Source organism: Eptesicus fuscus, chromosome 21, assembly GCF_027574615.1.
Source record: "Eptesicus fuscus isolate TK198812 chromosome 21, DD_ASM_mEF_20220401, whole genome shotgun sequence".
In the NCBI taxonomy this organism is placed as follows: domain Eukaryota; kingdom Metazoa; phylum Chordata; class Mammalia; order Chiroptera; family Vespertilionidae; genus Eptesicus; species Eptesicus fuscus.
Genome location: NC_072493.1, coordinates 46,940,749 through 46,960,527, shown reverse-complemented (window position 1 = coordinate 46,960,527; position 19,779 = coordinate 46,940,749). Strand labels below are relative to the sequence as shown.

Here is a 19,779-nt window from a genome sequence, read left to right as displayed (position 1 = left end):
CCATCTTTGTTGGATTGATTTGCATACTTGCTCTGATTGGCTGTGGGCATAGAGAAGGTATGGTCAATTAGCATTTTTCTCTTTTATTAGTGTAGATTTGAAAACAAGGTTGTTTCTTTGTTGGTTGGTTTGTTCGTCTTCATGTTTTTTTTTATTGATTTTAGAGAAGAAGGGAGGAGAGAGAGAAACATCAATGATGATGTTTCCTGCTGCACTCCCCACACTGGGGATTGAGCCCACAACCCAGGTAAGTGACCTTGACTGGAATGGAACAGTAACTTCTTGGTTCGTAGGTTGATGCTCAATCATTGAGCCACACAGGCCGGATTCTTTGCTCTTTTAAGAATTTATTTGTGGGGAAATGACAGCATATGCTTGGGAGGAAAATCTCAAATATCCCGATTTGAGGGTAATTTATTCCAAATATGGTATAGAACAACAAGTATCCTAGCCCTGGCCGGTGTGGCTCAGTGGATAGAGCGTCGGCCTGCGGACTCAAGGGTCCCAGGTTCGATTCCGGTCAAGGGCATGTACCTCGGTTGCGAGCACATCCCAAGTGGGGGGTGTGCAGGAGGCAGCTGATCGATGTTTCTGACTATCCCTCTCCCTTCCTCTCTGTAAAAAATCAATTAAAATATATTTAAAAAAAAACACAATTATCCTAAAAATTCAATTTGTAACAATTTTAAAAGTTTTTTTTTTAAATATATTTTATTGATTTTTTACAGAGAGGAAGAGAGAGGGATAGAGAGTTAGAAACATCGATCAGCTGCCTCCTGCACACCCCCTACTGGGGATGTGCCCGCAACCGAGGTACATGCCCTTGACCGGAATCGAACCTGGGACCCTTGAGTCCGCAGGCCGACGCTCTATCCACTGAGCCAAACCGGTTTCGGCTAAAAGTTTTTTTTTAAAGCAATGTTTATTGACCTCATTGTCACCTGCCTTAGATCTCCACGTCTCCTATCACATGTTGAGTCCCTATAAAAGGCTGTGGAATTAAGTCTTTTTTGAGTCTTGGCTGTACTGAAATAAATAGCTTTTTACATAAATCTTTTCAGCTGTTAAGAGAAAATCAAATAGTTTCCAACAGAAGTGGTTCACATCACTCTAAACTTTCACCATAAAACTGATAGGCACTGTCACTTAAAATGGGCAGGAAGCAAAGCTGTTCACAGATGTGAAAGACACTCGAGCATTTCTTTACTTTTAATTTTTTTCAATTACTGTTTACATTTAATATTGTTTTGTATTGGTTTCAGGTATAGAGCATAGTGATTAGACAATCATATTCTTATAAATTGTCCCCACTGATGGGTAATTCCAGGACCCACCATCTATACTGATTATATTACTGTATACCCTATGCTATTCTTTTTTTTTTTTAATATATTTTATTGATTTTTTACAGAGAGGAAGAGAGAGGGATAGAGAGCCAGAAACATCGATGAGAGAGAAACATCGATCAGCTGCCTCCCGCACACCCCCCACTGGGGACGCGCCCGCAACCAAGGTACACCCCCCCCCGACCGGAACCGAACCCGGGACCCCCGAGTCCGCAGGCCGACGCTCCATCCACTGAGCCAAACCAGTTTCGGCCCTATGCTATTCTTTAACCCCTATGACCTCTTTCACTCCATTCCTCAACCCTTCCCACTCCCAATCTTCATATTTCTGTTTCGGATTCTGTTTCAGTTTTGTCTATTTTGTTCTGTAGATTCTAGATATAAGTGAAAACACGATATTTATCTTGCTTTGGCTGCCTTACTTCACCAGCATAACACAAAGAAGCATTTCTAAATCTGGACAATAATGTTTAAAATATATTTAAAATATATTTTTATTAAAAAATATTTTTATTCAGAGAGGACGGGAGAGAGAGAAAGAAACATCAATGATGAGAATCAACCATTGGCTGCAACCCCCACTGGGGATCCAACCTGCAACCTGGGAAAGGGCCCTGACCAGAAATCAAACAGCGACCTCCTGGTTCATAGGTCTGCACTCAATCACTCAAATCACTGAACCATGTAGGCTGAGCTGGAAAATAATTTTAATTTTTTATTGCTCAAAGGGATCTCTCTGAGAAAATCAGCATGTTACACTTAGAGCTTGCACACCAAAATTAAAAAATGAAATGAAATGTAAAAATGAAATGGTGACCAAAGTAATGCAGGTCAGAGGATCAAAGGTGAAGGGTCACACATTATTAAAAAGAAGTCCAAAAGGACGGCTACATCCATCATGGTCTCTCATTACTGTTCCAACGGTGCCTCTCTCTGGGTAAACGTGAACATTTCGGTAGACTTTCAAGTGTTATGCCCAGAGTTCAGGGTCCCCAATAATCAACCACTAGGGAGCCTTTTCTCCGATGCAAAAGCAAAGAGTCTTTATTCAAACCCGGGTTTGGCTCCCAGCCTCCTCCTGACGCAGCAGTGGGGCCAGAGAGAGAACCCTGGGGGAGTGATGAATTATAAAGGGTTGGACATTTGGGTGGGCTTAGGGAAGTGACGTGGGTTACAGAGATTGCCTAATTTGGACTGAATCTACTACTCTACATTCCTATTGGCAGGTTCATGCAATTGTTACATTCTCGCGGTTTTCTAAGAAAAAGGAGTCATATATATAGTTACACAGGGTGGAGGGTACAGTACATTTTGTGCTGTCCAGCTCTGCCCTTTCATTCCCCCTTTGTCTTGGGACACCCGGCTCAATCATGAGACGGTTTGCATTTTCATTTTGTCTCTTACTTCTGGCCAAGGCCTTTAGTACTATAGTCCCCAACAGTACTGTCCACAGTGAATTCCAGTTCCTCTCCTGCAGGTGTCAAGTTTCCTCCTGGCCTGCGTGGAGCCCAGGCTAGGGATCTCACGGGTGGTTGCCAGGATCCAGGCCGTTTCCTGGTGCAGGAGCTGGGAGTGGTGTAGCCAGGTCTGGACGCCGTCTACTTTAACAGCCGTGGGTATGCTCAGGATAACAGTGTAGTGTCCCTTCCAGGTTGGGGTGAGTCCTTGGGCAGTGAACTTCTTTACCCACACCGAGTCCCCGGGCTGGAAGGGATGTACAGGGTCCGCGGTGGGCACTGGCAGAGCATCATGAACAAGCTTATGGGTGGCTCTCTGGGTGTACTGCACAGCCTGTAAGGACTTGAGTAAGGGAATGGTTATGAATTCCAGCTTTCAGTTTCTTCCTGACCCTGGAAAGGAAGCGGCAGGGGGAGGTCTATCATATATGATCTCTAAAAGGGGGAAACCCCTACCGGTAGGGGGTACACCTGGCCCATAAGAGGGTGAAGGGCAGGAGGTTGGTCCAGTTTTCACCGGTTTCTAGGGTAAATTTAGTGAAATTCTTTTTTTGAGTCTTGCTCATGCCTGTCCTAAGGCTTGAGCTATATTTTGAGATATCTTGGCTACAAAGGCGGGGCTGTTATCTGATCCTATGACTACTGGCAGCCTGAATCTAGGTATAATCTCCTAGCAACTATAGAGGTAGTTTCTGTCCTAGTGGGGTATGCTTCAACCCAACCCGAGAAGGTATCTATGAGAGCTAGCAGGTACTTGTACTCTGATGCTGGTGGCTTAATTTCGGTGAAATCTACCTCCTAATGCTCTCCTGGGGAATTTCCCTGGGGCCTGAATTTCCAGGGGGACCTTCTTACCTTGCTTAGTATTTATCTGTGCATAAACTGTACTTCTAGTGACTATGCTTTTAATTATTTTATCTAAGAGTACCTGCCTTGCAGAAGTTCAGAAGTCTTGGTGACGCCAAGTGGGTAGCCTGGTATAACTGGGTAACTAACGTCCAACCTATAGCCTCTGGGACCAACAGTCTGTCATCTGGTAGGGTACACCAACCATCCGGTCCTTTAATGGCTTGCTTCTGTTCTACCAATTCCTCCTCTTATTTGATGTAGGAGGGGTTCTGCGTAGGTCCAGGTCTGGCATGGTTACTAAAACTTGTAAAGGCCCCACTGGTTTTTGGGCGGCTTCCTTGGCAGTTTGGTCTGCGGCTCTATTTCCTCTGGCTTCAATTGTCTTCCCTTTCTGATGTCCTTTGCAGTGCACTATTGCAACTGCCCTTGGGAGCCAGATGACCTTTAATGTGGCTAAAATTTCTTCCTTATTTTTAATGTCCTTTTTTTTACTGCAGTTGGTAACCCTCTTTTCCGGTGGATGGCACTGTGTTCCTATTGGAGGGCCTGGATTAAGGCCAAAAGCTCGACTTTTTGTGCCATGGTTCCCCTACTTAGGGACTGCGCCCAAATGGTGCGGTCCAGGGTGACTACTGCTGCCCCTGCACATCGGATGCCATCCTGAACATAACTGCTCCCAACCGTGAACAGTACCTCATCTGGTGATGATAGCGGGACATCTGTCAGGTCTGGGCGAGCTGTTTGTACTGTGTCTGTTACCTCTGTGCAGTCATGAGTGGGTTCCTCTGGATCATCATCTGGAAGCAGGCTGGCAGGGTTGATGGCCAGTGTCTTATGGAACCGGATGCAGGGCTGGTCCAGGAGAAGAGCTTGGCACTGGGTGATCCTGGTGTTTGATATCCATCTCTCTGGAGCACCTCGAAGGAGGGCCTCCACACCATGGGGTGTTGTCAGGGCTAGTTCCTGGCCCAGAGTCAGCTTATCTGCCTTCTTTACCAGCATTGCTGTGGTGGCCACTGCCCGGAGGCACGCTGGCCACCCTGTAACCACGGGGTCTAGCCTCTTAGACAGATAGGCTACAGGTCTCTTCCGGGGACCTAGAGTCTGAGTGAGAACCCCTTTGGCAATGCCTCTTTCCTCACTCATGTGGAGGTGGAAGGGCTTTGTGACGTCTGGTAAGGCTAGGGCAGGTGGTGACATGAGAGCCTTCTTTAGCTCCTCAAAGGCCCATTGTTCGACTTCGGTCCAGTTCAGCGGCTGCGTTCCCCCAGTACTTGAGTCTAGAGGTTTAGCAATCTCTATGAGCCCCGGTATCTACAGGTTGTAGTATCCAACTGCCCCTAAGAATTCCCGCTCTATCCCCCTCAAAGAATATGATGGCAGTCCAAATAGTTTCTGTAGGAGGTCACATCTACACAGGGGGTACGGGCATTCTGGCATGACCAGAAATGAATGAGTTAACGTGTTCTTTCCAAGGTCCATAGTCCTTTTTGATGTCTAAGGAAAACAGGCAGTTTGTCCGGTGGCTTTCTGGACTGCTGTCTTCTTAGAGGTTACGGGTCCCATCGGCCCTGTCAAGACTGAATAGGCTGTTCCAGTGTCCACCAGGAAACTAACAGGTTTGCCCCCCACTTGTAAGGTTACCCTGGAGGCTTAATGGAAAGGAACCCCGGTCCTGTCAGTCCTTTTCCTCTAAGTTAAAGACCCTTGGAGTCTGAGTCTCCCCTTTCTGCTTCTCTAGCTAATCTGCCAGGACATTTTCTCTTCCTGTGCCTCTGCTTCTTACAATAGGTATACTAATTCCTTCCTATTTGCTGCTGGCTTTTTCTTCTTTCTAATATTTCTCTGTTCTTTTTCTTACTATATATAAATTTTTACAAATTTTATAATTTTAAATTAGTCTTTAAACTTTCTTCTATGTCTTTCAAAAATGCATAACCATGCCTCAAGTCGTTTATTACTTTAAAATATTTAGAAAAGGCAGAGGGAGAAGGGAGCAGGCTCAGCCGCTTGAATTTCAAACTGTCATATTTTTCCTACAGATAAGAATCTCAGATTCTGATAAGCCTGGAAAGGGGAATTTCTAGCTGCCGCCTTTACGCCCCCTACAGAACACGGTGAAAAGTGTCCAAGGAGTCGCCGAGGGTTCTTGGGTCTTATTGGGGCGGAGGGGGTCACAAGGGAATTTCCCTCCTCGTTGCTGCCTCTAGCCACTTAAAACAACCCCTGGAGGGGAGGGACACCGGGTGGGCGGAGGCAGGGAGCGGGGCACAGGTCCCACCGAGGCGTTTTCATCTGGCAGTCCACTCTCTGTTCCCACTGGGAAAAGCGCTTGCCTCCTGCTAACGAAGGTGGCATGGGGGAACCGGTGACCCCTACACTGTAATCAGACTCCCTGACCTTTCTGAAAAGCCACTCTGCTTGAGTGTGTTTCTATTAAAAATTACTGATTTCAAAATTATAACTTAAGAGTTGCCACACACACACAAGGACCAAGTGGCCTATAAAATATTTTCCTTTTCTTTGAAAGGTTTTACAATGTACAATAATCACATCAAACTTTAATGGCCAATTGAGACAAACACTTCTGAGACCGTTCCTCCACCACTGATTAAGACTGGGTGGTGGCAGGTGTCAGAAATAAGATTTATTTAGGTTTTGAGCTTGCTGGGCAGACTTGGTGACTTTGCCAGCTCCAGCTTCCTTCTTATAGTTAATTTTAGAATGTGGTCCCTGCTTTAAATCTCTTTGGATTACAATTGTTATAACTTTATATCTTCAAATTAATAAATATAGACAGAAATGTTGGTAGGCAGGCCGATTCCCCCTCTGACAGAGAGAAAACACCCCTGGGAAAAAAGAATCCCAGTGGCCACTTGGGGGGATTGCTACCTGTCAGAGCACTCAGCCTTAAACAAATTAAATGTGTTGTTGTTTTTTCTTCTATATATGAACAAATAATTATAACCAGGCAGACAACAAAATATCAAACAAACATCTGTCCTTATATCATTTCAGTAAATAAGTATTCTTATATTCTTGGCATCTAAGCAGATAACAGGAACACTGCCTCTAAATCCCCTGATGGGGGCCTCCCTTTCTTATTGTCGCTTTTTCTGGCTTCTGCCATAGGCCAGTGGGCAGGACCAGTGTGTTGAAGGAAAAATCATCCTGCAGTCCGGCTCGGGGAGGGACAGGTTACACATGGAGCGTTGTTTCAGGAGAGGCAAAACCTTGATAAAAGCTCCGTAATTCAATCACACAGTCAAAGGTTAAACTGGAAGGGAAGAACCACTCAATGTCCTCTAAGAGGATTTTAACAAACTGATAACAAACTGACAAAACCTTGACAAAACTCAATAAATAATATACACATATAGGGCCCAATTATGACAGAAAATATAAGACAAAAAGACAAAACAAACAGTCCTGATACCAACATGACAAAACACAAAACAAACACCTGTTGAGAGGGAGAGCCTCCAGCCCCTTCTGGGGGGTCCCTCTCTCCTCTCGCAGGAGGAGATTTCTTGTGAGCTGAAAGCCTGGATAGCCTCCTGAAAGAAAAGATTTTTAATCCAGTTACAGATGCTATTAGAATCAGGATGAGAGAGGAAGGGAAAGTCCAGGTTATGTCCTCTATGAGGATCCTAATAACTGAAAACAGTAAGTTAAACAAATGGTTAACGGGGTCTATAAAGAGTTAATAGTAATTTCAGCCTTAGTTCCATGTTGGACTATGATGTCACAGGCAGGGACAGGGCCTGTATATCTCTCCGCCCTGTGAAGCTGTTAGGGGAGTCTCCCAGCACCAAAAGAGATAAGGAAGCTGTAAATAAAAGTTCTTTTGTTCTTTGAAATGTTATAAATGGATACTTTTAAATCAACCTTAGAACTTTAAAATTCAATTTAATACAGTAAATTCACAAATCAGAGCAAACTGAAATCTTTATTTATACAAACAGAGGAATTTTTATCATCTAAGTGGGCTGATTCCCTCTCTGACAGAGAACAAAGGACTCTGAGAAAAAGGTGTCTCAGCAGCTGCTAAAGACCTTTGTATTCCGCCACAGCAGGTCCGCCCTATCTTTAAATAAATTAAACAGCAGAAAGAGCTAACAAATATTTTCACATTTATATTTATATACCAAACAGTCTGAGTTTTTGACTCCTATTAGATATTTACCAGAGTTTAAACAGACACCTGATTAATTTGCCTGAGGAAGCTCTATGGCCTTCGGGGGGGGGGGGGGGGAGATTAAGCTCCCCTTTCCACTCACTTGGAGTGGACTGAGTCTGTCCCATAATGTCCGTCCAGTAAGTCCACAGAAAGACACAGAAACCAAACAGACAAAGACACTGAAAAGCTGGACGATGGCCCTGTGCCAACTAGCGGGAGCGACCCGCTTCGTCCCTGAGTTTTGAGGGGAAGCCACTCCCCTCCAGACGGGGGTTTTTACGCCCCTCCAGACGGAGAATCAGAGCGTCCTCTGACCCTCCTACCCAAGATCCACCTGTGCGTCCACTTAGACCGTTTTTGGGCAATTCAGACTTGGCTTCAGAAGCGAGCTCGCGCAGAACAGACAATACAGACACTTACCGCTGTCAGTCAGCAGTCAGACTCTTCGGATCGGGTCCCTCGTGGGTATTGGGGAACCCCGGGCGAGCCCCCAAATGTTATGCCCAGAGTTCAGGGTCCCCAATAATCAACCACTAGGGAGCCTTTTCTCCGATGCAAAAGCAAAGAGTCTTTATTCAAACCCGGGTTTGGCTCCCAGCCTCCTCCTGACGCAGCAGTGGGGCCAGAGAGGGAACCCTGGGGGAGTGATGAATTATAAAGGGTTGGACATTTGGGTGGGCTTAGGGAAGTGACGTGGGTTACAGAGATTGCCTAATTTGGACTGAATCTACTACTCTACATTCCTATTGGCAGGTTCATGCAATTGTTACATTCTTGCAGTTTTCTAAGAAAAAGGAGTCATATATATAGTTACACAGGGTGGAGGGTACAGTACATTTTGTGCTGTCCTGCTCTGCCCTTTCACAAGCAGCGTTTTCGGTAAGAAGATGTTTACATGACTGCTATTGCCATTCCCATGGTCACCTAGCAGGGGGCACGGTGTTCAAAACGCAGTAGGTGCTAGTTTCGAGGAATATACTTTGGGAAACGCTCTTCCGGCTTGTTTTCGGCAGCCAGTTCCCCTCCCCAGAACACATCCTCCTCCTCCTGCTCCTCCTCCTCCTGCTCCTCCTCCTCCTGCTCCTTCTCCTTCTCGTCCTGCTCCTGCTCCTTCTTCTCCTAGACCGCCAGCGCGCGTGGGAAGGCCGCCGCCGCCTCAGACCCAGGGAACAGAATTTCTGCTGGCAAATCCCAGAGAAGCTCAGGGCCCGCCCCCAGCCCCTTCCACAGCCGGGTTCCTCAGGCTTCCTTCCTCCTCGTAACTGCGCATGCCTGGTCCCTTTGGCCACGCCCCGTAGCTCACCTCCGTTCTGGCCTCGCTCCTATCCGGGCTTTTCCTCCAACCAGCGGCAGCAGCCGGCCAGTCTTAGGCCCCGCCCCCTGGACCGTACGCTCCGCCCTCAGAACGCCCCCCTGTGCAGCCCAGCGCCATTTTGTCTGCAGCCTGAAGCTGGGCGGTGAGGGCGGCAGAGGGAGGAAAGGCCTCGCTGCGGGGCGGGCCTTGTCGTCTCCCTAGTGTCACCTGCACTCAGTCACCATCCCGCCTGCGTCCGTCGGGCTGGGTTTGCTGGTCCCAACGTGCCTCCCAGCCCCTCAGCCGGCTCTCCAGGACCCGGGCGCCTCCCTTGGTGTTTTAAATGGCGGCCAGGCTGCTCCCTACCCTGGCTCTTTGCTTTTTGTCCGCTAGTGGAGCATTTTTAAAAAATATATTTTATTGATTTTTCACAGGAAAGGAGAGGGATAGAGAGTCACAAACATCCATCAGCTGCCTCCTGCACATCCCCACCTGGGGAGGTGCCCGCAACCAAGTTACGTCCCCTTGACTGGAATCGAACCTGGGGCCCTTCAGTCCGCAGGCTGACGCTCTATCCACTGAGCCAAACCGGCCAGAGCTAGTGACTACTTTTGAGTAGGTTCTGTTTCTTTCTTTTTTTTTTTATCTTTTCATGAACTCCGTCCTGTCCAGCGCCTTTGAAGTTCTTCCAGGAACTGGGTTTGTGCCACCCCCTCGCTTCCTAAGCTCCTGGGGGCAGTGGCCCCACCGGCACCGGGGAGTCCATACCCTGTTCCTGTTCTGGGGTCCTGGCGACCCCAACCCAGTCTGGAGACACCCTCCCGGCGCCCCATCGCGTCCTGAGGCGCCTCAGGCCTTGTTTTTGTCGTCGCTGCTTGATCTGGGCTGGCCTGTGACCTGAAGGTGAGTGTGGGTTCAGGCCCAGCACTGCGGCTGTGTGTGTGTTTGTGTGTGAATAAGCAATAATTTTCCTGTCAATGAACAGAGTTTAGGCAGCCGCCATTTGGCCTACAGGAAGTGGCAGGCGCCATCTTGGCTCATGTGACTGGCAGCTCCCCTGGGGGCTGTGGCAAAGGTCCACCCCTTCCTTTAAATTAGGCAATTGCCATAGATTAGGAGCCTACGTTCCAAGTGTGAGAAACAGATCACATGTGTTGTATGTTGTAAATCAGAAGACGTCTCTGGAGTCCTGTTCTTGTCACCAGCACTAGCGGGCCCACAGGACGGGCAAGTGCACTCTTACTTCACAAGTCTAGGTAACCCCCGACCAACAGCCTGGGGAGGGCGCAGGTGATGATGTGACGTTTACTGAGAGCCCAGCCGACAAGCATGGCTACCAGGTCTGCATCTCAGTGTTCAGTGTGCACACAAACCCCTGTGCTCCAGCCGCACTTGGCAGCGGGCCCTGTGACCGGCACCGCTAGCCCGTTCCCCGGCGGAGGCGGAGGCGGAGGCCGGCCTTCAGGGATGGCCTCAGGCCTGGCCCAGCGCACAGGGCTTTTCCTCAGAAGGGCCGCAAGTCTCACTCCAAATTTGGAAAACAAAGAGCTGAAACACGGGTAACCAGGGAAGACTTCCACCTTATTGGCCCTAAGATTTGAGGTTTCCTGTGGGCCCGGAGTGCTGGTGTCACGGACAGGACTCCAGAGGCGTCTCCTGCTCCTGCTCCTCCTCCTCCTTCTCCTCGACCGCCAGCGCGCGTGGGAAGGCCGCCGCCGCCTCAGACCCAGGGAACAGAATTTCTGCCGGCAAATCCCTGCGAAGCTCAGGGCCCGCCCCCAGCCCCTTCCACAGCCGGGTTCCTCAGGCTTCCTTCCTCCTCGTAACTGCGCATGCCTGGTCCCTTAGGCCACGCCCCGTAGCTCACCTCCGTTCTGGCCTCGCTCCTATCCGGGCTTTTCCTCCAACCAGCGGCGGCCGGCCATCCCCAGGCCCCGCCCCCTGATCCGTACGCTCCGCCCTCGAACGGCCCCCTGTGCAGCCCAGCGCCATTTTGTCTGCAGCCTGAAGCTGGGCGGTGAGGGCGGCAGAGGGAGGAAAGGCCTCGCCACGGGGCGGGACTTGCCGTCTCCCTAGTGTCACCTGCACTCAGTCACCATCCCGCCTGCGTCCCTCGGGCTGGGTTTGCTGGTCCCAACGTGCCTTCCAGCTCCCCAGCCGGCTCTCCAGGACCCGGGCGCCTCCCTTGGTGTTTTAAATAGCGGCGTCCGCTAGTGGAGACATTTTTTAAAAATATATTTTATTAAAAAAAAATATATATATATTTTTTTTATTGATTTTTCACAGAGAGGAAGGGAGCAGGATAGAGAGTTAGAAACATGAGAGAGAAACATGGATTCAGCTGCCTCCTGCACACCCCCCACTGGGAATGTGCCCACAACCAAGGTACATGTCCTTGACCGGAATCGAACCTGGGACCCTTCAGTCCGCAGGCCGACGCTCTATCCACGGAGCCAAACCCGCCAGAGCTAGTGGCCACTCTTGAGTCGTTTCTGGTTTGTTTTTTGGTTTTTTTTTACCTTTTCATGAACTCCGTCCTGTCCAGCACCATTGAAGTTCTTCCGGGAACTGGGTTTGTGCCGCCCCCTCGCTTCCTAAGCTCCTGGGGGCAGTGGCCCCACCGGCACCGGGGAGTCCATACCCTGTCCCTGTTCTGGGGTCCTGGCGACCCACCCCAGTCCGGAGACACCCTCCCGGCGCCCCATCGCTTCCTGAGGCGCCTTAGGCCTTGTTTTTGTCGTCGCTGCTTGATCTGGGCTGGCCTGTGACCTGAAGGTGAGTGTGGGTTCAGGCCCAGCACTGCGGCTGTGTGTGTGTGTGTGTGTGTGTGTGTGTGTGTGTGTAAATAAGCAGTCATTTTCCTGTTAAAGAACAGAGTTTAGGCAGCCGCCATTTGGTCTACAGGAAGTGGCAGGCGCCATCTTGGCTCATGTGACTGGCAGCTCCCCTGGGGGCTGTGGCAAAGGTCCACCCCTTCCTTTAAATTAGGTAATTGCCCACCAAGTGTGAGGAACAGATCACATGTGTTGTATGTTGTAAATCAGAAGACGCCTTAATCAGTCCTGTCCATGTCACCAGCACTCCGGGCCCAGAGGAAATCTCAAATCCTAGGGCCAATAAGGTGGAAGTCTTCCCTAGTTACCCGTGTTTCAGCTCTTTGTTTTCCAAATTTGGAGTGAGACTTGCGGCCCTTCTGAGGAAAAGCCCTGTGCGCTGGGCCAGGCCTGAGGCCATCCCTGAAGGCCGGCCTCCGCCTCCGCCAGCGGACGGGCTAGCGGTACCAGTCACAGGGCCCGCTGCCGAGCGGGGGACTTGAGTCTTTGGCTCTTTAGGTCCTTGAGTATGCTCAGAAAATGTACTTATTTAATGTTAATGTGTGCATATGTATGGGTTTTATTTTCCTATCCATTCAGCTACCCTGTGTCTTCTTGTTGAAGCATTATTCCATTAATATTTTGATTATTGAGAGGTATATAGATTTTGACATTTTTAAATTAATACATTCATAGTAAGGAGCTTTAGCTTCCCATTGACATCAATGGACAGCTCTTCCAAAAGGAAAAGTGGTCTTAAATAACACATTAGATAAGATGGATTGGATATGATTACACCAGAGATTTTCAACTGTAATATCACACAGGCAAACTGGTGTGCTGCAAGAAATTTTAGAACAAGCAACTTCTGACTATTTAGTAAGTAGCACAGACTACATTAGCCATACAATATCTAGTAATATATTTGACAACAGGCAACACAGTTAACAGCTCTGTGATGTGCATGAATCAACATAATACATTTGTTTTGGCAAACTGGCAATATCTGTATATTTTTAAAAATATATATAATTTAATTGATTTTTTACAGAGAGGAAGGGAGAGGGATAGATAGTTAGAAACATCGATGAGAGAGAAACATCGATCAGCTGCCTCCTGCACACCCCCTACTGGGGATGTGCCCGCAACCAAGGTACATGCCCTTGACCTGAATCGAACCTGGGACCTTTCAGTCTGCAGAACAATGCTCTATCCACTGAGCCAAACTGGTTTCAGCGGCAATATATATATATATCTGTGGGAAACCGTGAGAGGCAATCAGGTGTATGATCCAGCAACCTTGTTTTCCCCGCTTAGCTGAGGCCTTTGTTTCACGTATTTAGGTTTGAACAATGTGGCAGGGTCAAGAGTGCAGTATGTTTTCTATAACAGGAACAAAGATGAGAAAGTTAGCGGAGTGAGAAGTTCCGTATGTACTCAGGGTTCTGCTGAGGTGGAAAGAACATGCTGCCCGGGCCCTGACCTTTAATCTTGCATAAGCTGCTTCTGCTTATAAAAAGGGCTGAGAAAATAAACTCGAGGCTGCAGACAAGCTGCAAGCCCTCCCGGTAACTAATGTGTCTGTGTTCCTTAATCCTCACCCCCCTTTTCAGGTACCGTTGAACTGCAGTGCAGGCAGGCTCCGACATATATCTTGATGGACCCTTGAATTTCAGTAGTTCGTTCATATGAGCCATGAGATAAACAATGTTGAAATCTCTGACTTAGAGCTTTTAACCTCACAACACAAGAATATGCATTCTGGATAAAATAAAGACTAGTATACCCTCTAACCCAGGGGACAATGTCTGCTTTATTTTCCTAATGACGATGTGAAAAAAAATCTTACGTATATTTTACATCAATACACCTCCTCCATATTCCTCACTACAGTACCAAAAAATGGAATTAAAGTCTAGCTGATATCAAATTACTATGAATGATCCAGATCCAATAGTTTGTCCAGAACAGAACAAAACAAAATCATAAAGTCCAGATAATGAGACCTAGAGACAAAGTATCAGGAGATTCTTACACGTATGAATGCTCCATGGGAATGTCAGGAAGTAGAGTAGGAGAGTATCCAATATCTAGTTTCTTTCATCATTGTGTGATCCTAAGGGATGGCCCATGCAAAGTATCTGATATTACCAGCTTGTACACATTTACAACAGTCCACTGGAGAAGGAATGAATGTGGGGCTTTCATTTCACTCCCTGCTTACCTGCTGTCCCTGGAACTTATAGAGTGATGTTTGGAAAACACTGCGGGGACAACTAATGCCTATAAACATACCTGTGATCATGCTGTCAATATACAAAACATTTGATGCAAAATAATAATATTCTTCAACCGCAAATCTGCCATGGTCTCTGGGGTTCCTCTAGGAAGAATGACCAACATTCAGATACATTCAAGTAATTGAGAATAAAATCGGTTTTACGCCAGTTGATTCTAACCCAAGAAAAAAGTTAATGAGAACTTCTTAAGGATATCAATGACAATCAGGACAAGAAAAATCATTCCAGTTATAAAGTACACACAATCCAATTTATTATATTAAAAAAATTAATAATATTCAAAACTTTAGAACCCAGCATAAAAATAGAACAGTGGGCTTCCTACTTCATGAATATAAAGTTTTATACACACACACACACACACACACACACACACACACACACACCAAATTCTGATGTCAGTTACAGCATTAGTAAAATTCCAAACTACTGAACAGAAGCTAGAGGGGCCTGAAGGGCTGATGTGGGGGAGGAAGAGATTTAGATGCCATTGTTATAACACAGAGAGGAAAAAAGATGGGGATATAGAAACATCAATGATGAGAGGGAATAACTGATTGGCTGGCTCCTACACAACCCACAGCTGGAACTGAGTCCCCAACTGGTACCTGTGCCCTGACCAGGAATTGCACCTTGGCCTCCTGGTTCATACATCCAAACTAAACCATTGAGGCAAGCCAGCCAGGCTTTCTAGCATTTTCTACAGTGTAAGGCTTTCCTCCACTATAAGTCTGTGATAGCCGGTAAATTTTGAGCTATAGGTACAGGATCTTGCACATGCTCTACATTTGAAAGGTTCCTCCTTCACTATGAAGTCTCTCATGTACAGTAATACATGAATGGCTTTTAAAGGCTTCACAACATTTTTCACATTCACAAGGCTTATTCGCAGACAGAATTCTGTGTTCAGCAAGTTCTCACTGCTGGTCAAGGATTTATGAGGCTCCTCATATCTGTAATACTTCTCTCAAGTATGAACTCTCCTGTACAATTGCCGGTGCCTGCCGGCAATCCAGGTGAACAGTACCTGAAAGGGGGGTGAGGATTGAGAAAAGAAAGAGAGACACAAAGATGGGATCGGGAGGGCTTACAGACAAGCTGCAGCCCCGAGTTTATTTCTCACAGCCTTTTTCTATACAGTGATTATATAAGCATGTTTGCACAGCTTTGAGCAGTTCCTAAGCAAGCAAAAACAAACAGTTCCTCTTGGCCCACCTGTTTTTGTTCCCTTTCTATCTTGTGACCTTACTCCTGCAGCTAACTTCCCTGTTCCTTGACCGCAGCCAAGCAACCGCAGCCAAGCAACCGCAGCCAAGCAACTTAAACAAGCTAAGCGAGACCAGCCTGGCTAGGGGGGTCCAGGGTGCTGAGGCAGCTCACTCTGTGAACGCTTGCCCCCTGGGGACTCTGTCAAACCCAGACCGCTCCCCACACTCCCTGGTGAATCCTGTCACAGCCGCGTCACCAGCCAAACCCCAACAATGACGTGGGAACTCCACCAGGAAGGGTGGTCCCTGTGGGAGGAGGTGAGGGACCCAGGGCTGCCCCCTCGCTCCTGCCCCGCCCTCCCTCCCTCTGTCCCCGCACAGGCCCCGCCCCCACCGCGGAGTCGCTCAGCTCAGGCGCTGGCCCCGCCCATCCCGCAGGGAGGCGCATGCGCAGTTGCTGGCAGACGCGGAAGCGGCTGTGGAGGGGAAGGTGGCGGTTCCCTGAGGAGGTGTCTGTGCTTTAAAGCCGCTGCTCTCCGCCCCCCTCCCCGCAGGGAAGGCTGAGGGCGCTGCGGGCGCTGAAGTCCGTGGTGAGGTCCCCCGCCCCGGAGCCCCTCACGGCGGTGAGTCCGGTCCCGGGCGGCTGCGCAGTGGAGGCGCCGCGTTCCTTTGGGGGAAACTGAGGCCCGGCCCGCGGTCTCTCCTGCTGAAAACCATCCCCGGGGCCGCCGGTCCCCCCGCGGGGCTGGGAGTCTGGGTCAGGGGGTTCCCGCCCTTTGCGCCCCTCCCCCGCCCGGCGCTTTCCGCCCACAGAGCCCGGATGGCTCCCGGCCTGGGGGTCTGCTCCCCGCCTTCCTAGGCCCCCCATTAATAAGGGGTCTGAGTGCCCGGGGAGCACAGTGTCCATGGGGAGGGGCTCAGGGGGAGGAACGCGGTGTCCCCGGAAGAGGGGGCATTTTTGTGTTGCCAGCAGAATGAGAGCGCCCTTTCAGAGCTTATCAGAAGTCGGTAAGTGTTTACCGAGAATGTGGCTTCCTGCTGTATCTCCGAGAGGGGGGGACGGAGCGGACCTCCCTCTGAACGGACCTCCCAGTCGGGGTGTGTGTACACCAGGCCTTACGCAGCCAGTGAAGCTGCCGCAGGCTGTCCACGGCTTGCAGTCCTGGTCCCGCTGTCCTGTCTTTCTGGCCCTGGCACACAGGTCCAAGCTCAACCAGTGAGCACGCCACCTAAGCATGGCTTCACATAGTTCATTTAACAGCTGAATTGCTTTATACAAGTTGGAATGAAACTGACAAATCTCCAGTGTCTAAGGCTTGGGAATTTCATTATGATTTGCTTCCAATTGTAACCCGTATTCACTCAGAGGGGAGAGACTTGTCTGTTGGTCATGGGTCCCTTGTCCTTTCCTGGGATGGCAACGAGGAGGTGACCTGTGTCTGTCACCACCTGATGCTTTTTCAAGGAATATTAGAAGCCTTAGCTTTGTTGCTGTGCTTAGTGGTGTGTGTGTGTGTTTTTCTTCCACGGATTTACCTTTTCTCTGTCTGACACTTCACTTAATTTATTATGTAAGAACATCCTCAGTAAATCCTCTGGGGCTTCTCAGATCCCCTGAGGAGCTTTAAGAAATGCCCTCAGGGGCACTTTCCCCCGTGGAGGCGGACAGCTGCTCTGGGTGGGGCATCACTGGTTACTGAGGGGCCCCAGGTGATTGGAAGGTGAGGACAGGATTAGCAGGAGGGTTGCAGGACGCCTTTGTGAGAGTGGGGAGCAGGTTTGTTCAAGGGAGGTAAGGGGGGGCTCTGTTTGGTTTGGGGGGTCAGGACAGCAGCTCACGTTCTCCTTTCTGTAGGAGTTTGTGGATGTCTTTGGGAGGAGAGACACATGAAGACACACTCAACAACTCACAGTGTGGTCTCCATGTGGGAGCTCATTGTTCCTGACTCTCTCCTGTGACAAAGGACAGGAGGGGTGGCCTTTTCTGCATTTTCAGGTCCTTCTGACTGAGTGTGAGGTGAGCTGATGAGACGCTGTGCTGACGTCTTTGAAGGCACATTCTGTGACTGCTCAACATAGTGTCACCTGAGAAGACAACCCAGACCCCATCAGGACCAGGACCACATGGCTGCTCCTCAGGTAACAGATGTGTCCTGGGTCACAGGCTGTGCTTCCTTTTCCTCTGGCATCTGTGGGTTTAGAACCTCCCACTTCTGGTGTTGGTCCTAGTCATGTTCTTTTCCTTATTTAATTGCTGTTTTTCTTGTGAAAGTCAAGGTCAGCAGTTTATATACTTTTGTCCTTTGGCCCAGAGCCTTCTCTGCATTCATGTTACGCAGGCTCTTCCAGGTCAAGAAGATTTCCCACCTTTAATTGATGACTTTTACCTATTGAAAACATCCCTCTCTGACACATCAACCTTGGAAGGCAGCCATGTCTAACATCCCTACTGGGATGGAGCCAGAGGCCTGGGTATCGGTGAGGAAGGGAAATGCCCCTTTTAGGTTCAGGTATTCAGAAGTATGACAAATGGACCAGAAACGTTGGCATCACAAGTGAAAAGTGAGCTTGTTACACATGTGGAAACACAGGCCCCACCTCAGAGCCTGGACCAGAGTCTGTATTTTTAGGAACGTGCAGTCGTGGTTGACTGTGTTAGCTTCAGGCAGTAACTATGCTTCCAACTCAGCAGGACGTCTCCAGCTGAGACATACACACCACGGACCCTGAACGATGCAAACACAGCCCGCGGAAACCCATATGCCCGTGTCGATGCCCAAATTTTAAAGTTTGTTTTCCTGAAAAGTAAAGTCTGTACTGTGGATTTTGGGACATGGGTCATCCTCATTTGTCAGTGTTAGAAAGCATATCAGAGAGTGTTACTGGGCAAAGTGATCTTATTGGAGGTTTCGGGATATTCCCCTTGGTCAAAACTTCTCCTCCTAACATGGTTTTCTTTCCCCCCCCCCCCCCCCCCTTCATATTTTTCTTTCTTAGCTCCTAACACTGTTTTCATGTTGGGTGACATTGTGAACTCCTCTGGTGACCTCTTGGTAACTGTCTTTTCTTTCAGGGACCATTGACCTTCAGGGATGTGGCCATAGATTTCTCCCAGGAGGAGTGGGAATGCCTGGACCCAGCTCAGCGGAAGTTGTACCTGGATGTGATGGTGGAGAACTACAGCAACCTGGCCTCCCTGGGTGAGGATGACTTCCTTCCCGAGTTCCTCCTCCTCCCGCAGGGTTTTGTTTCCTTTGTTATTTTAACATCTCTAGGGGCTTCTGCTTTCTAGGATAGACTTTTTGATTCTTGCTCTTAGGGAACAAATGGGGGTTTTCTGGTTTAGAAAAGAAAAGCTTTGTTCTATATGTGAATTTGGAAATCAGTGTTTGAAAATTTTATTTGTTGTCTAGACTAATTAAGGTTCTGTCAGAAAACATTTGGAAAATAATTTTCCAGAATATTCAAATATTCTACCATGTCTTCTTGCCCATGGACAAACTGGATTGGAAATAGGAAAATCTCTATCAAAACTCATGTTCCGCCCTGACTGGTTTGGCTCAGTGGATAGAGCGTCAACCTGTTGAAATTTTCTGTTGAAATTTTGGTTTTGCTTCCTGAAAGGATTGAGATTGCGGAATTTGGTGGAGAAATCCCAGGACAGGTGTCCTGTTCTCTGGTTTGTAATTTCTAATGCAATGTCGGCTTCAAACAAGACCCTGCAAAGCTTAGACTCAGGCATTTCATCACAGCACCATGCACCTCCCCAAAATGAGAAAATCTAATTTTCTTTTTACTTCAAACCTTCCTTTTCCTGTGTATTCCGCAGTTTCCTTGTGTTACGCTAGTGAAATGTGTGTTTAACTCACAGCGTTTTTCAGTGAGTTACTGCCCTTTGTGGCCTTAGAACATTGCCTTTCTGTAGGAGAGTCTCCATTGTTACCCCATTTGTCCATCACTGTCATCTTGTGATTCCCTCCTGTTCAGACCAAAGTTACTGTGATGGTGTCATATGTGTTTTCACTTTCTGATTAGATCTTTGTCAGATTGCGGTTTTCTATTGTCAAGTGCCGATACAACATGTTGGAATGTTCAGCTTTGGTAGTAAGTGAGCTACGGAAATACAGGGCACCTCATATTTAGGACAATATTTTGTTCTTCCATTTACGTTTAATTTATGTTTTTCAGTAACTTCCCTCAGTATGTCTCTTACTCATGTTATGCTGGAAATATTTAGTTTAATTTTTCGTTTGTTTTGTATTGACTTAGGAGAAATAAAGAACAGTAAAGACAGATGGGGTGGGGAGGGAGAGAGGGAGAAAGACATAAATG

General features: G+C 48.2%; 1 pseudogene; it reads left to right on the top strand.

Moving 5' to 3' along the window:
• The window catches only part of LOC129147650 (zinc finger protein 345-like), a 48,705-nt pseudogene that overhangs the window by 18,190 nt on the left and 10,736 nt on the right, over nucleotides 1-19,779 (top strand).